The 18,127-nt window shown below is 42.1% G+C and overlaps 1 protein-coding gene across 2 annotated transcripts in view; it reads left to right on the forward strand.

Annotated features, from left to right (window-relative positions):
* trpm3 (transient receptor potential cation channel, subfamily M, member 3) overlaps window positions 1–18,127 on the forward strand; it is a 242,754-nt gene that overhangs the window by 625 nt on the left and 224,002 nt on the right. The gene's annotated exons all lie outside the window — the stretch shown is intronic.

Below are 18,127 nucleotides of genomic sequence, written 5' to 3' on the forward strand. Positions count from 1 at the left end.
GGTTCAGATAGTGTTATATCCAATCTACACCACCCTGTTTTCTGTTTGGCATTTTTTGCTACAGTGTTAGGAGCTAGTAACACAATCATTTTTCTGCACCCGCTATATCTTCCAAACTGTGTACACGACCAATAAACTCTGATTGGATTTGTTTGATTTGATTAGATGCGTGATTCATTCTTGATGTGCCTTCCTTGAGGTTTTGCTTAGCTGGGTGAAAGTGACCACGCTGTAACAAATGTTCTCTGGTGGTGGGTGCCGTTTATGATTAGGGAGGAAGATTATTATTTTAAAAAAGTATGATCATGGCCTTATTTCTATTACAGCATATTGGAGCTCAATATAATGAAGTCACCCGCACACACAGTTCACTTTCACAGCATCATCACATCTACTGCTCTCCTCCTCTGATATTTTCACTTCGCCTATGGACTTCAGTACACAACACAACAACTGTCTGGGACCAGGCAAAAAAACGTATAACTATAACTAACCAATGATGTACGGTATATAAAGCCTAGATGACTGACATGGGGCGTTGTATTGAAGCCACCTCCCAGCCATCTTGGTACTCATCCTCCATTCGAAAAACAGATTTTGGAAGCTATGTAAATGCATTTATTAATGTGTACAATCATTTTTGACACATTTATTCGGTTACAGACACTTTAATGCATACTTTTAAATTATATTATGTTAGCTAAAAATAAGTATATTTTTTGAGAATACTAATGTTACTGTCCACACTAAAACAAAAAAGTACTTCAATACATGTAATTTTGTCAGTTAAACATTGAATTGAAATACTGAAGAATTCCATTCATTCCTATGGAGGACTGCTCCTACTGGGGAGTACCAATATGGCTGACCAGTGGCTTCAAAGCCTCTCAATAGCCAAAACATAGCATCAGCAAACCAGGGTTTATAAACATCATTGGAACTAACCCACAATCCAATCCATGTGTATAGCAGTTTAATAGTTACCCGGTGGCAATAATTTAATTGAACTGAAAGCTTACCTTGACTTGCATCAAACTGGGACGGAGAGACTGAAAAACAGCTTCTATCTCAAGGCCATCAGACTGTTAAACAGCCATCACTAACATTGAGTGGCTGCTGCCAACATACTGACTCATCTCTAGTCACTTTAATAATTCAAAATTGGATGTAATAAAGGTATCACTAGCCACTTTAAACAATGCCATTTTATATAATGTTTACATACCCTACATTACTCATCTCATATGTATATACTGTACTCTATACCATCTACTGCATCTTGCCTATGCCATTCGGCCATCGCTCATCCATATATTTTTATGTACATATTCTTATTAATTTCTTTATACTTGTGTGTATAAGATAGTTGTTGTAAAATTGTTAGATTACTTGTTAGATATTACTGCATGGTCGGAACTAGAAGCACAAGCATTCCGCTACACTAGCATTAACATCTGCTAACCATGTGTATGTGACAAATAAAATTTGATTTGATTTTGATTTGACTTGGAAGAGTTGAAGTAATGGATAGCCTTAACCAGCTAGCTAACATAAATAATGTGCTTCTCTGTTTGAGTGAGGTTGTTGAGTAGGCTAAATTAGCTGCATTAGCTAGCTAAGTAAGTGAAAGTGAAGTTCTCACTCTCTGCTGCTTCTCCTTAAATTTTTTTGAAATTAATTTGTTCAAAACTGCTCAACTATTGTCTTTCTCTGTTTGAGTCAACTACTCACCACATATAATGTACTGCAGTGCTAGCTGGCTCTAACTAATGCTTTTAGTACTAGATTCATTATCTGATCCTTTTATTTGGATGGACAACCTGTCAGTTCATGCTACAAGAGCTCTGATAGGTTGGAGGACATCCTCCGGAGGTTGTCATAATTACTGTGTAAATCTATGAAAGGGGTTGAGAATCCTGAGCCTTCTAGGTTTTGTATTGAAGTCAATGTACACCGAGGAGGACGGAAGCTAGCTGTCCTCCGGCTACACCATGGTGCTACCCTACAGAGTGCTGTTGAGGCTACTGTAAACCTTCATTGCAAAACAATGTGTTTTTATTTGTTTCACTATTTTTATAGTGAATGGTTCTCCTCTTCCTCCTCCTTTGAGGAGCCTCCACTGGTTTGGTTGTGTGCCTGTGTTCACTGTATTTGCACATTGTATGAGAGGGAGTGATACATGTGATTAACATATGAGGCAATTTATTGGCTGTCACAAGATATTTATAGACCTGGTTATAAACTGTCTTTATTCATTTCCTGGTGTGAACATGTTAAAGGCTGTTTATAACCATGCGTTTTGATACACATTACTATAGAGCTCTTGTCTGTGTTCTCCCCAGTCTTCTTTTGATCTCTCAGCATCAAAGTCTCATAGCAAGTACTGTATCTCTATGATGTTAAACCAGGCCAGTTGAATGTGTGTGTGTGTGTGTGTGGACGTGTTTGTATTTGCATGTGTATAGCAAATTAATTCTATTGTAATCACTGATGGGGTCTGTGTGCATGAGTGTATAAGGCATTAACAGAGAGATGGGAAATGTGTGTGTATTGATGTGAGCTTCCTAACCACTGATGGGTCTGGATAGTGTGTCTGGTCCATCTCAGAAGATGTCAGAATGGCTGTGTAAGTTCAGCCTAATAGGCCTATCATTATCATGTGAGCACATTTCTGCACCTCAAGCCCTTTCCCAGTCTCCCGTGAATTTGACCTAATTACCTGGCTACCGTGTAAAGCATTCTCTAGTGTGTGTGTTTACGTTTGTGTGGCTGTTATGTAAAAGGTACAATCATTGAAAACACACCCATATTCACATTTGCTCGACATACTGAAATAAATCAATCTTACCATTTAGCTCCACTCCTTTTTTCGAGACAAAAATAACATTTGGTGTATCATTGTACTGCAATAAATACTTAATTCTGCAGGAGTTAATTTCATATTATGTGAGATGTTACAGGCCTGTCAGTGTTCATATTTCAGTTAGAATTCCATTTAACCCATCTCAAGTTCAAAGGTATGGTTTTAGCCCTCTCATTTCAGCTCTCTCATAAGATGGTAAAGTAAACATGTTATAATGTGACATTAGTATCTCACAATATCAGAATCTTTCACAATAAACAAGTCATTCACAATAATATTCAAAGTAGGCATAGTAAGAGAGACATTAGTCTTTCACAGTGTCAAATATTTAAGTGGGCATTGTCATCAACTCAAAGTTTACACTCCACAATTAAATAATAGCCATACATACAGTAATGGCAGTGTAGTACAATACATGGAATACTTGTACAGTTGTGCAATAAGAGGCAACAGAGTCATCTTGTGACAAGAACATGGAGAAAGTAGATACTTTATTGTCAATCGGTTAGAACGGAAATGTGTCTTCTGCTTTTCCCAACATCATGCAGTGCAGCAACACCTGGTGGAGAGCAATTGTGCATTAGTCAAGGACACAATGTCAGGAGATAGTACATGGGAGCCTTCCAGCTACCAGTTCAGTTCCATCCCCATTTTTGTTACATCCTGGGCATGAACCATTGTAGTCATGGCACCGCACTCATTCATTGCTCATGTAGCAGCCTAGCTTAGCAGTGTTTCCTGATCCTGGTCCTAGGGACTCAAAGGGGTGCAGATTTTTGTTTTTGCCTTAGCACTACACATCTGATTCAAATCAAAGCTTGATATGTTGATCATTTGAATCAGCTGTGTATTGTTCAGACAAAAATAAGATTGTGCACCCCTTTAGTTTCCCACGACCAGGATTGAGAAACAAAGGCAGACCAGCAGCTGGAAGGTTGCTGGTTTAAGCCCCGGGCCGGGCAACACAAACATGGGAATGCAACTGAACTGGCAGCTGCAGGGCTGTTGGTCATTGATCCCATGTACCATCTCCTGCCATTGTACCCTTGAGCAAGGCACCTAACCCCCCACAATTGCTCTCCATCAGGGGGCTCTGCACTGCTACTCAACCTGTGTCAACGTGTGTGTGTTTGTTGGTGTTGGGAAAGGGAGAATAGACATTTTACATTCTAACCAATGGATTCTAAAGTTGTATTAAATTCCTCTTTGGAGTCATCCATGACATTATCCAGCATTTTGTCCATGTAGAGAGGGATAGACAGCCCTGACAACACATACTGGCTCCCCATGTAGTCTCCTCCATTGAGCATTATTGACTGAAAAAAGGACAACACATTAGACTCCTCTCCACAGGCATTTGTTGAAGTATATTAGCACAATATTGATTGGAGACATTTCACTTTGATTATAACCCACCCCAGTGGGCATACGACGTGATAAAGACATATTTTACTCGTTGAAATCTGGTCAGGATGTCTTATAACCAGGTCACAACCAGATTTAGTCGTCTTTTTCCTGACGTCTTTTTGATTTCATGAAAAATACATCTTATTTTGATTGATCTGTTTTTTGGTTGAAATCTGATGGAACTACTGACCAGTTATCTAAATTCTACTAAATGAATAGACTCCAATCTATATAAACATGTGCATAGTGTTTGTGGGCCATGCGCCCATTGCATTGAGACACTAGAACCATTACCATTATACACATTTGAGTAATGTTCTTTTTTTAGCAGGGTTTGCATGATTCAGCTTAGCACACTTGGCAAACAACAGCTGGCAGAGCTCACCAAAGAGGTTTAGGGTCTCCTGGCATACTGTGCCCAGTCAACATGCTGGGATCGGGTCTAATCCGTTTGAGACTTGGGGGACTCTGCATGGACTCGGACTCTGGGGGCTTCATGTGGGCCGTGCTTTTTCAGAGACCGGCAGAATCATATTTCTCTGGGCTCTGGCTAATGGTACTCGGGCATAATCAACTTCAGCTTATCCGGCCCGATCATACTATCATCCCATGATAGTACGAACTGGCGCGGCAGGTTCCAGAATCTCCAGCGTAGCGCTCCGGGGGAGGTAAGCGGGGTTCTCGGGACACTGGGGTAGGCTGGGAAGAAACGCTGCTGGTGGTGGGGTTGCTGAGAGTCTGGGGGATTACTGGTGTAGCCCGCTGCCTAGTAGGGAATCTGCGGAATTTCTCCAGCAATGTATCAAATGCCTGGTCATGGCGTTCTGCCAGGGTATGGAGTCCCTCCATAAGGCATTGCAGTAACTCCTCGTGTCTTCCAATGGTGGCTCTTTGAGAGTCAGAGTCAGGCAGGTACAGGACGGCAGGCAGGCTCGGGGACAGGGCAGACAAGCGTGCTTGCTCAGTGCATTGCTTGAGCAAATGAGACAAAGCGCCCGGTAGGCTACACAACAATGCCACCACTTGAAACAACAAAAGCCTCTCAATTGAAAAGATTTGACTGCTAAGTTTCCTTAATTTAGGCGGTGGTTGAGAGAGAGAGAGAGAGAGAGAGAGAGAGAGAGAGAGAGAGAGAGAGAGAGAGAGAGAGAGAGAGAGAGAGAGAGTCGTGCCACTAGAGATCCTGGTTCGAGTCCAGGCTCTGTCGCAGCTGTCCCTGACCGGGAGACCCATGGGGCGGGGAACAATTGGCCCAGCATCGTCTGGGTTAGGGGATGGTTTGGCCTTGTCCCATTGCGCTCTAGCGACTCCTGTGGCGGGCCGGGCGCCAGGTGTTGACACATTGGTGTGGCTGGCTTCCAGGTTAAGTGGGCATTGTGTCAAGAAGCAGTCCGGGCGGCTTGGTTGGGTCGTGTTGGCTCCCGACCTTCGCGTCTCCCGAGTCCGTACGGGAGTTGCAGCAATGAGACAAGACTGTAACTACCAATTGAATACCACGAAATTGGGGAGAAAAAGGAGTAAAAAAAGAAAAGAAAAAAAGCTGTGTGTATGTGTTCTGTGTGAGAGAGAGAAGGGGGAGAGAGATGATGATCACAATAACTTATAGAAAAGATTATCATCATGTCAACGTTGTCATTCTACCTGTGAGTGTGTGTGAAAGAGAGAGCGATACTTTTTACAATAGGCAATAAGCTGGAATCAGGTGGTCATTACCAGCTTATGATGAGGTCTTAACTATGACCAGTAGGCTACATACAATGGTGTAAAGTAGTTAAGTAAAAATACTTTAAACTACCACTTAAGTAGATTTTTGGGGTATCTGTACTTTACTGTTTATATTTATGACAACTTTTACTTTGCTACATTACTATATATGCAGTATAAAAAAAAAATCATTGCTATTCATATTTGAAAATATCCTCACTCCCTCTTTCCCTCAAACACAAACTCCCTCTTTCTTTCATTCCCTCATTACCTCCCTTTCTCACTCACTCACTCACTCACTCACTCACTCACTCACTCACTCACTCACTCACTCACTCACTCACTCACTCACTCACTCACTCACTCACTCATGCACGCTCACACACACTCACTCACCATACAAGGTCAAATGAGGAGTGCCAGGGCACACTGGACATACCTAAAGGATTTGGTGTCAAATTAGCTCTGGAGGCAACAACAGAATATCATGGAAAATAAAATGAAAGAGCAAACCCCCCTGAAATAGAGAAGGGGCTATAGATGTTGCATTAGATTGATAAATTCTGTATTTCTTTTGTAGGCTGCCACCACTGCCATCCAGGTTAAGCAAAGCTTGCATAGCATCACCTCTCCTGTGTTTGAAGTAGAACTGGTCACAGACTCCTCTGTCTAAATTGTTTTTAACACACATCACATTACATCTCAAACAAAATAAAGTTAGCTCTGAGGTGCTCTTGCAAACTTTACGTGACCTTATGATCTGCTATTATGGATAGTCTACAAAATTGTACTCTGTAACGGATAGATTTGAAACAGTACTTAAGTACAGTACTTCATTCTAAACATACTTAAGTAAAAGTAAAATGACTCACTTTCAGTACTCGGAAAAGCTACTCAATTATAGTAACGAGAATATTTGTATTTGAGAGTATATGTGTGTGTGTGTGTGTGTGTGTGTGTGTCTCAGTCACCAGATCTCAACCCAATTTATAGTGCCTTCAGAAAGTATTCATACCCCTTGACTCATTCCATATTTTGTTGTGTTATAGCTTGAATTTAAAACGGATTAAATCCATTTTTTTCTCTCACTCATCTATAACAATACGCAATAATGACAAAGTGAAAACATGCTTTTAGAAATGTTTGCAAATTTATTGAAAATTAAATACAGAAATACAATATCTAATTTACATAAGTATTCACACCCCTGAGTCAATACATGTTAGAATCACATTTGACAGCAATTACAGCTGTGAGTCTTTCTGGGCAAGTCTCAAAGTGCTTTGAATGCCTAGATTGTACAATATTTGCACAGTATTATTTAAACATTTCTTCAAGCTCTGTCAAATTGATTGTTGATCATTGCTAGACAGACATTTTCATGTCTTGCCATAGATTTTCAAGCCGATTTAAGTCAAAACTTTATATAGACCACTCAGGAACATTCAATGTCATATTGGTAAGCAACACCAGTTCATATTTGGCCTTATGTTTTAGCTTATTGTCCTGCTGAAATTCCCATGGTATCTTCTAACCTGATTGTCCTATTTGTCAGCATCCTTGCCCACATTGATTTAAAGGTAATTCAGAATAATGATAATGATGGGCCTCCCAAGTGGCGCAGTGGCTAAGGCACTGCATCTCAGTGCTAAAGGTGTCACTACAGACCCTGGTTCGATTCCAGGCTGTATCACACCCGGCTGTGATTGGGAGTCCCATAGGGTGGCGCACAATTGGCCCAGCGTCGTCCGGGTTTGGCTGGGGTAGGCCGTCATTGTAAATAAGAATTTGTTCTTAACTGACTTGCCTGGTTAAATATATATCATCATAAAAATGAATGTCCGTCAGGGTGGGTGTGAACAGTGAAAATAAAGATGAGATTTAGAGATAACCAAAAGTGTCGGATGCTCATGGGTCCAGTGTGTGATGGTAATTCAATAAGTCTGTGTAATGATTAATTCCGATCCAAACTGGTAATTAATCAAGTTCTCTAACGTTTTCAACCAGTAATTAAATCCCCCATTAAAAGACCTTCAACCTTTTACTGCAATGGGCTAAATCAGTCACAGTGTCTTAAACAAAGCTATGTTGAAACAACAGTATACACCTCACACACATGGCTATGGGTTTAAAAAAAATAAGACACCTGTACCATGTCAGATTTTGAACTGTATTACATTTTGAGTTTGCATCAAAATATTACACTTTATATACATCACAGAAGAGTGAAATATAACAAAACCGTTTGAAATAGAAACACCAGATTTTTGCCGGATATTTGAAATAATGTTTATTAATTATGAAATTCTAAAAAAGGTGACCGACCGCCTCGATTCGGTCTTATGTAGCAAAATTTGAAATTGTGTTTTTTTACATTGGATAGAAGTAGAGACTCAGAGCTAGAATATGGTATATCATACACTGTAGTTGAGGAACAATGGGAAAGCAATTCTGCTTTGAAAGTTGATAAACCTGTAACCCCACTTTTGAGAAAATGGCCCTTGAATGTTCTGGTACAACTGCTGGAGAGCTATTCTTTGTCTACAACCATTCAGCATCGTTCATACCCTCTTAAGCCTTAGCCCCATCCATCTCTTTAAGGAATCATATGTGAGGACATGTGGTAAACACGCGCTATAAGAAAATCTAAGTTATTTGTCACATGCACAGGATATAGAAGGTGTAAACAGTACACTGAAGTGGTTACTTGCATAATAGCAATATCAAAAACAGAAAGTGTCCAGATCAAAATATTTAATCAATATCTTATCATTATTAGATGACCCTGACACACTTGTCTAAATTGATGGGTCACGTGAAGGATATGCTATAACACCCCACATCTAGCTAAGTGGATGGGTAAATATTGTCTAGACATGAAATACAATATCAAATCAAATAGAATTTGTCACATGCGCCAAATACAACAGGTGTAGACCTTACAGTGAAATGCTTACTTACAAGCCCTTAACCAACAATGCAGTTTTAAGAAAATACTCCCCAAAAAGTAAGAGATAAGAATAACAAATGATTAAAGAGCAGCAGTAAATAACAATAGCGAGGCTATATACAGGGGGTACCAGTACAGAATCAATGTGCAGGGGCACAAGTGTCGAGGTAATTGAGGTAATATGTACATGTAGGTAGAGTTATTAAAGTGACTATGCATAGATAATAGCAGAGTAGCAGCAGCGTTCCAGAGGGGGTGGGGCAATGCAAATAGTCTCGGTAGCTATTTGATTAGCTGTTCAGGAGTCTTATGGCTTGGGGGTAGAAGCTATTTAGGAGCCTCTTGGACCTAGACTTGGCACTCCGGTACCGCTTGCCGTAGTAGTAATGCCTTGTAGTGCCTTGCGGTTGGAGGCCGAGCAGTTGCCATACCATGCAGTGATGCAACCAGTCAGGATGCTCTTGATGGTGCAGCTGTAAAACCTTTTGAGGGTCTGAGGACCCATGCCAAATATTTTCAGTCTCCTGAGGGGGAATAGGTTTTGCCGTGCCCTCTTCACGACTGTCTTGGTATGCTTGGACCATGTTTGTTTTTTGGTGATGTGGACGCCAAGGAACTTGAAGCTCTCAACCTGCTCCACTACAGCCCCGTCGATGAGAATGGGGGCGTGCTCGGTCCTCCTTTTCCTGTAGTCCACAATCATCTCCTTTGTCTTCATCACGTTGAGAGAGAGGTTGTTGTCCTTGCACCACACTGTCAGGTCTCTGACCTCCTCCCTGTAGTCTGTCTCATTGTTGTTGGTGATCAGGCCTACCACTGTTGTGTCATCAGCAAACTTAATGATGGTGTTGGTGTCGTGCTAGGCTGTGCAGTCATGAGTAAACAGGGAGTACAGGAGGGGACTGAGCACGCACCCCTGATGTGAGAAAGGATGTGAGAAAGGGTGTTACCTACCCTTACCACCTGGGGGCGTCCCGTCAGGAAGTCCAGGATCCAGTTGCAGAGGGAGGTGTTTCGTCCCAGGGTCTTTAGCTTAGTGATGAGCTTTGAGGGCACTATGGTGTTCCTTTTGTCCAGGTGTGAGTGAAAAAGCAGTGTGGAGTGCAATAGAGATTGCACCATCTGTGGATCTGTTGGTGTGGTATGCAAATTGGAGTGGGTCTAGGGTTTCTGGGATAATGGTGTTGATGTGAGCCATGACCAGCCTTTCAAAGCATTTCATGGCTACAGATAATAATTGATTTGTGTTGGACCGGCTCTGGTTTATGGTTTGCGCAACATTGTAGTCTGTATAAACCAACACGTGTCCATTGCTGTGGTGAGAGAAATAATTGTGCCTGTATCTCTAAAAGAACTAGAATGAGATTCACTTTCTATGATCTCTCTCCCTCTCTCTGCTCTGATAGACATCAGCCTGCAACTCACATCTCTCCAGCGTTGCAATTCACCCTTTATTTCCTTATAGAGTCATAGCCATGGGAAGGGTGCTGGAGGTGCCTCAGCACCCCTGACATTTACATTTACATTTAAGTCATTTAGCAGACGCTCTTATCCAGAGCGACTTACAAATTGGTGCATTCACCTTAAGATATCCAGCGGAACAACCACTTTACAATAGTGCATCTAAATCTTTCGGGGGGGGGGGGGGGGGTAGAAGGATTACTTTATCCTATCCCAGGTATTCCTTAAAGAGGTGGTGTTTCAGGTGTCTCCGGAAGGTGGTGATTGACTCCGCTGTCCTGGCGTCGTGAGGGAGCTTGTTCCACCATTGGGGTGCCAGAGCAGCGAACAGTTTTGACTGGGCTGAGCGGGAGCTGTGCTTCTTCAGAGGTAGGGAGGCGAGCAGGCCAGAGGTGGATGAACGCAGTGCCCTTGTTTGGGTGTAGGGCCTGATCAGAGCCTGAAGGTACGGAGGTGCCGTTCCCCTCACAGCTCCGTAGGCAAGCAGCATGGACTTGTAGCGGATGCGAGCTTCAACCGGAAGCCAGTGGAGAGAGCGGAGGAGCGGGGTGACGTGAGAGAACTTGGGAAGGTTGAACACCAGACGGGCTGCGGCGTTCTGGATGAGTTGTAGGGGTTTAATGGCACAGGCAGGGAGCCCAGCCAACAGCGAGTTGCAGTAATCCAGACGGGAGATGACAAGTGCCTGGACTAGGACCTGCGCCGCTTCCTGTGTGAGGCAGGGTCGTACTCTGCGAATGTTGTAGAGCATGAACCTACAGGATCGGGTCACCGCCTTGATGTTAGTGGAGAACAACAGGGTGTTGTCCAGGGTCACGCCAAGGTTCTTAGCACTCTGGGAGGAGGACACAAGGGAGTTGTCAACCGTGATGGCGAGATCATGGAACGGGCAGTCCTTCCCTGGGAGGAGGAGCAGCTCCGTCTTGCCGAGGTTCAGCTGACAAATTGAAATACATTTGCTAAAGTCATAGAATTACTTATGTCTTTTCAGACAGTAATGAAATAATTCAGAATACTACACCAGGACTCGTCCTATAATTTAGCCACAGAGGATCAATAGCATATATATTTAAAACAAAAATGCCTAGCTGTGGATTGTGTAGCCCAATCACAGTCTGGAACCTGTGTCAAATCTGTCAGTGAACAGCATGCAGCCAAAACCTTTCACAATATTTCAAATACATTTGCGGGAAAACACAGTTTGGAAAGCAACTGAATTCTGCTGAAAAGAGATTACTAATTTGGCTGTAGGCTATCAAATTATGTTATCAACTTCCAAATAGGCCTGTTGAGCGAACAGCATTTTTTTACAAAGTAAAATTGGAAACTGGAAAGATTTTTTATGACTATATTTGTATTTTATATTTTTTAGGACTATTTCCTCCTCATATTGTACAATATGAGTCTCCACACACCTAGGCTATTGATGGATTCAAGACAGGGTAGTTTTTATTGATCTCAGATTCTCAGTTTGTCAGTGTCAAAGTAGCCAGTCATTTCGATTATTTGTGAGGTAGTAAAAAAGATTATGCTAAAAAGTCTCCAGTCATCTAAAATGATGTTGAATTGCGTGAAATGCATTTAGAAAAGGCCACGTTTTTCCCAGAACCTAGTCGCAAAAAAACAAAAAAACAAGTGTACGTCTTCTTCAAGTGACTCTACACTAATGCTCTATGCCAGCACATAAAAGCTATGATATGCATGCAATGCTTTATTATAAAGGTGATTTTTTTTTCATACGCTCCGGTACCTCAGAGGGCACCAGGTCACCCCCCTTTCGCTCTCACTTTTTGTTCCGGTACCTCCCAATTTACAAATGAAGCACTGAACAGCTCCCTCTGCAACTGGATCCTGGACTTCCTGACGATACGTCCCCAGGTGGTGATGGTAGGCAACAACACATCCACCACACTGAACCTCAACAAGGGGGCCCTCAGGGGTGTGTGCTTAGTCCCTTCCTGTACTCCCTGTTCACCAACGACTACATGGCTGCGCACGACTCCAACACCATCATTCAGTTTGCCGACGACATGACAGTAGTAGTACTGATCACAGACGACAATGATACAGCCTATAGGTAGGAGGTCAGAGACCTGGCAGTGTGGTGCCATTACAGCCTCTCCCTCAACGCCAGCAAGACAAAGGTCTGATCGTGGACTACAGGAAACGGAGGCCCTAGCATGCCCCCATTCACATCGACGGGGCTGTTGTGGAGCGGGTCGAGAGCTTCAAGTTCTTTGCTGTCCACATCACTAAGGATCTATTATGTGTGCGTGTGTATGCATCTTTGGCTTGGTTGATCACTGGCCCGTGGTCCCAGAAGTAATCGCCTCCTGTCCTGACTCTCTTATGCATTCTACACAAACACACACACATTCATTCTGGCTTCCCTGTATTTCAAAATGAGTTGAGCTTGCTGCTTGATGACAGTAAAAGGTTTTTGGTTCGGTGCACTTAGCATTATTAAATCAGTCTGATCAATTAGTCTGAGTGCTACCTTTTTCCTGTGTGCTTAGAATGTGGAGTGAGGCACTTCCATCTGGGTGTAAGTAGTTGTGAATGTGTGCCTCTGCGTGTGTGTGTGTGTGTTCTAAGGTGTGTTAATTCTTGAGAATTTAAATGTTGTTGGTATTCTACATGCCTGTTAGTTAGTTTGTGCGTTCATTGTTAGATGTAACATAATTGATAGATGTCCAATTGACCAAAGGTGAATCAATAAATCAATTTCTCAATACACTTCTGTTTGATGATGTATCTATGTTTATGGGGTATATTACACTCAAGGCTGTTAGAGCAATGAAGATGTTAATTAGGAGGAGTAAGAGAATACGTAGGTACATTTCCACTTGTTCAGACTTTTGGCTTGTACCAAACGGCTCTGGGTTATAAAACACCAAGAGTGAAGCCAAGCTGTATTGTGAATCTAGTCCCAGATAAGGTGTATAATGTGGTCTAATGAGACGAAGCCACTAACTGCTTTGGAGTATTACCGTTGTAGAAAGTGCCCATACTGAAAAAAATGATACATTTCAATATATTTAACATCACCTAAAATGTACACTACATGACAAAAGGGACACCTTCTTGTCGCATATATCATTCTAAAATCATGGGCAGAGGTTGGTCCCCCCCTTGGTCCCCCCTGCTACTATAACAGCCTCCACTCTTCTGGGGCGGCCTCCGCTAGATGTTTGTCATGCCCTGATCTGAGTGTGACGGTTTATTTCTCTATGTTGTTAGGTCAAGGTGTGGGGTGGGTATTCTATGGTTTATATTTCTATGTTTTGGCCAGGTATGGTTTCTAATCAGAGGCAGCTACCTATCGTTGTCTCTGATTGGGAACCATACTTAGGCAGCCCTTTTCCCTCCTTGAGTTGTGGGATCTTATTTTTGTACTGCTTTGTAAAGCCTGCAAGACGTGACGGTCGTTTTCCATTGTTTATTATTTTGTTTAAGTGTTCAGAGTTAAAATACATTTCATCATGAGCACTCAACACGCTGCGCTTTGGTCCCCTCTCTACGACAGTCATTACAATGTTGGAACATTGGCGCATTAGTGAGGTCGGGCACTGATGTTGGGCGATTAGGCCAAAATAAGAGTTCAGTTCACCTAACAGAGTTGACCTTAAAAAAATCTGAAATAACTTTGATAAAGCACCAAAATAACTAGGGCTTTACAATGATGGTGAAAACTTTGAGTATTTTGGGGGGTTAGTGGGCTTCATATAAGTCACAGAGGGTGCACGGAAAGACATGTAAAAATGCAAGTCTTTATTCACATTGAAAATCTGAGTTATTGAATTCTCCATGTGGTCTATATTAAAGGGCACTTCATTCCATATAACAGGCTTTTAAAAGTTCAATTCAAAGGTACGTAAAAGGCACTCCTTTAGTGGAACGACCTAGTAGACGTTAAGTTCTACCCGCGGGACGTTGGTTGCACTGCTCTCTCTCGTCTAGTTATTTGTCATTTGCACATTAAAGACATGGATTCACTATATGACCGATAATATATAATGCCGGTCATAATTTTTGTAGTCATTTAAATGCATGTTAGTGCATGTTTTTGGTATGCTTTCAGTATGTGTCAAGTAAATAAAAATGCATTTTGACAAAGTATACTGTAGTGGCGGCAGCCTATTAGACTACTTGAAGTCGTGGTCACCATTTTATTATAATATGATTTGTCACATTTTTGATATTTGCCAAACATTTTTATAAAAAATATATTTCTTACAAATACATTTAAAGGCATGTTTGAATATATTTTTAGAAACATTTACAAATACACTATAAAATATATAAATACATACATGTTTAAATATATTTTAAAATACATTATTAAATGTATTTCAGAATGTATTTTGAAATATACTGCTCAAAAAAATAAAGGGAACACTAAAATAATCTCATTAAATACTTTTTTCTTTACATAGTTGAATGTGCTGACAACAAAATCACACAAAAATAATGAATGGAAATCCAATTTATCAACCCATGGAGGTCTGGATTTGGAGTCACACTCAAAATTAAAGTGGAAAACCACACTACAGGCTGATCCAACTTTGATGTAATGTCCTTAAAACAAGTCAAAATGAGGCTCAGTAGTGTGTGTGGCCTGCACGTGCCTGTATGACCTCCCTACAATGCCTGGGCATGCTCCTGATGAGGTGGCAGATGGTCTCCTGAGGGATCTCCTCCCAGACCTGGACTAAAGCATCCGCCAACTCCTGGACAGTCTGTGGTGCAATGTGGCGTTGGTGGATGGAGTGAGACATGATGTCCCAGATGTGCTCAATTGGATTCAGGTCTGGGGAACGGGCGGGCCAGTCCATAGCATCAATGCCTTCCTCTTGCAGGAACTGCTGACACACTCCAGCCACATGAGGTCTAGCATTGTCTTGCATTAGAAGGAACCCAGGGCCAACCGCACCAGCATATGGTCTCACAAGGGGTCTGAGGATCTCATCTCGGTACCTAATGGCAGTCAGGCTACCTCTGGCGAGCATATGGAGGGCTGTGCGGCCCCCCAAAGAAATGCCACCCCACACCATGACTGACCCACCGCCAAACCGGTCATGCTGGAGGATGTTGCAGGCAGCAGAACGTTCTCCACGGCGTCTCCAGACTCTGTCACGTATGTCACTTGTGCTCAGTGTGAACATGCTTTCATCTGTGAAGAGCACAGGGCGCCAGTGGCGAATTTGCCAATCTTGATGTTCTCTGACAAATGCCAAATGTCCTACACGGTGTTGGGCTGTAAGCACAACCCCCACCTGTGGATGTCAGGCCCTCATACCACCCTCATGGAGTCTGTTTCTGACCCTTTGAGCAGACACATGCACATTTGTGGCCTGCTGGAGGTCATTTTGCAGGGCTCTGGCAGTGCTCCTCCTGCTCCTCCTTGCACAAAGGCGGAGGTAGCTGTCCTGCTACTGGGTTGTTGCCCTCCTACGGCCTCCTTCACGTCTCCTGATGTACTGGCCTGTCTCCTGGTAGCGCCTCCATGCTCTGGACACTACGCTGACAGACACAGCAAACCTTCTTGCCACAGCTCGCATTGATGTGCCATCCCGGATGAGCTGCACTACCTGAGCCACTTGTGTGGCCACTTGTGTGTCTCATGCTACCACTATTTGCACAACAGCATGTGACATTTATTGTCAATCAGTGTTGCTTCCTAAGTGGACAGTTTGATTTCACAGAAGTGTGATTGACTTGGAGTTACATTGTGTTGTTTAAGTGTTCCCTTTATTTTTTTGAGCAGTGTACATTAAATACATTTTCCGATGCATTTAACATATTTTGTGATATACATTTTACATACATTACATAATATATGATGGAATGTATTTCAAATGTATTAAATAAAACATTTTTAAATTCATTATTTGTATCCCAATGTTTCCCAATTTTTTTTTATTATCTAGAAATGTATTTTTTTATGTATTTTTTTTGTATGGGTAAGGATGGGCCAAATGTTTAATTTCAGCACTCTGGACAGCATACAGTATGGTAGTGGTATGTACATGAACCTTTAGGTGGAATGATGAGACAACGATGAGACAGCCTATAGGGAGGTCAGAGACCTGGTCATGTGGTGCAACTGCTCGGCCTCCGACTGCAAGACAATACAGAGGGTAGTGCGTACGGCCCAGTACATCACTGTGGCCAAGCTTTCTGCCATCCAGGACCTTTATATCACGCGGTGTCAGAGGAAGGCCCAAAAAATTGTGAAAGACTCCAGCCACCCTAGTCATAGTCTGTTCTCTCTGCTACCACACAGCAATCGGTACCGGAGCGCCAAGTCGAGGTCCAAACGGCTTCTTAACAGCTTCTACCTCCAAGACATACGACTCCTGAACAGCTAATCAAAGGGCTACCCAGACCACTCTTTTACGCTGCTGCTACTCTCTGTTTGTAATCTATGCATAGTCACTTTAACTCTACCTACATGTACATATTACCTCAACTAACCGGTGCCCCCGCACATTGACTCTGTACATAGCCTCGCTTGTTATTTTACTGCTGCTGTTGAATTATTTGTTACTTTTATTTTCTATTTTCAATTTTTTACTTAACACTTATTTATTTATATTTTCTTAACTTCTTAAAGCATTGTTAGTTAAGGGCTTGTAAGTAAGCAATTCACTGTAAGGTCTACACTTTTTGTATTCGGCGCATGTGACAAATGCAATTTGATTTGATTGATTTGAATGACGGAATAGCCCAGGTACTCTACGACAGGCTGGCCTGATGGAATCAGTGTTAATGATTGAGGGTTCTTTGATAAGCTCAGTATGAAACAGTTAAGACAGGGACAAGTTAATGTCATTATCTGACTAGACTCTAATTAAAAGGCTGGAAACAAAAAGGGAAATGCTGGCTACGTCTGCTAGACGGCTCCGCTTCTTGACGCAGTTTAACACTGTGGCTCAACTGTGGGGGTAAAAGCTCAACTCGACTTCATGTACAGAGCATCATGCATCTATCATTCTAGGGGCCATAAAGTTTTTTTCAGTGATCTCTCTTTCTCTCTCAATGACATCGCCATTGACATTCAGTACCAGTCAAACGTTTGGACACACCTACTCATTGATTTATTTAGAATTTAAGGCACACTTAACCAGCATGGCTACCACAGTATTCTGCATCGATACATCATCCCATCTGGTTTGCGCTTAGTGGGACTATCATTTGTTTTTCAACAGGACAATGACCCAATACACCTCCAGGCGGTGTAAGAACTATTTCACCAAGAAGGAGAGTGATGACCTGGCCTCCACAATCACCTGACATCAACCCAATTGAGATGGTTTTGGATGAGTTGGACCGCAGAGTGAAGGAAAAGCAGACAATAAGTGTTTAGCATATGTGGGAACTCCTTCAAGACTGTTGGAAAAGCATTCCAGGTGAAGCTGGTTGAGAGAATGTCAAGAGTGTGCAAAGCTGTTTAACACTTTTTTGGTTGCTACATGATGTAGTATTATTTCACAGTTCTGATGACTTCACTATTATTCTACAATGTAGAAAATAGTAAAAATAAAGATAAACCCTTGAATGAGTAGGTGTGTCCAAACGTTTGACTGGTACTGTAGGTCTTTGTGACATATGTCTTTGTACCTGTACATATCTATCACATTCGGTCCATTCTGATTGCTAACGATATGAGAATGTTCCACCATGGCATCTATGGAGATCTGTGTCAAACACTGAATTAGAATTCTAATGATATCTAGAAT

This window comes from Salmo trutta, chromosome 9 (assembly GCF_901001165.1).
Source record: "Salmo trutta chromosome 9, fSalTru1.1, whole genome shotgun sequence".
NCBI lineage: Eukaryota > Metazoa > Chordata > Actinopteri > Salmoniformes > Salmonidae > Salmo > Salmo trutta.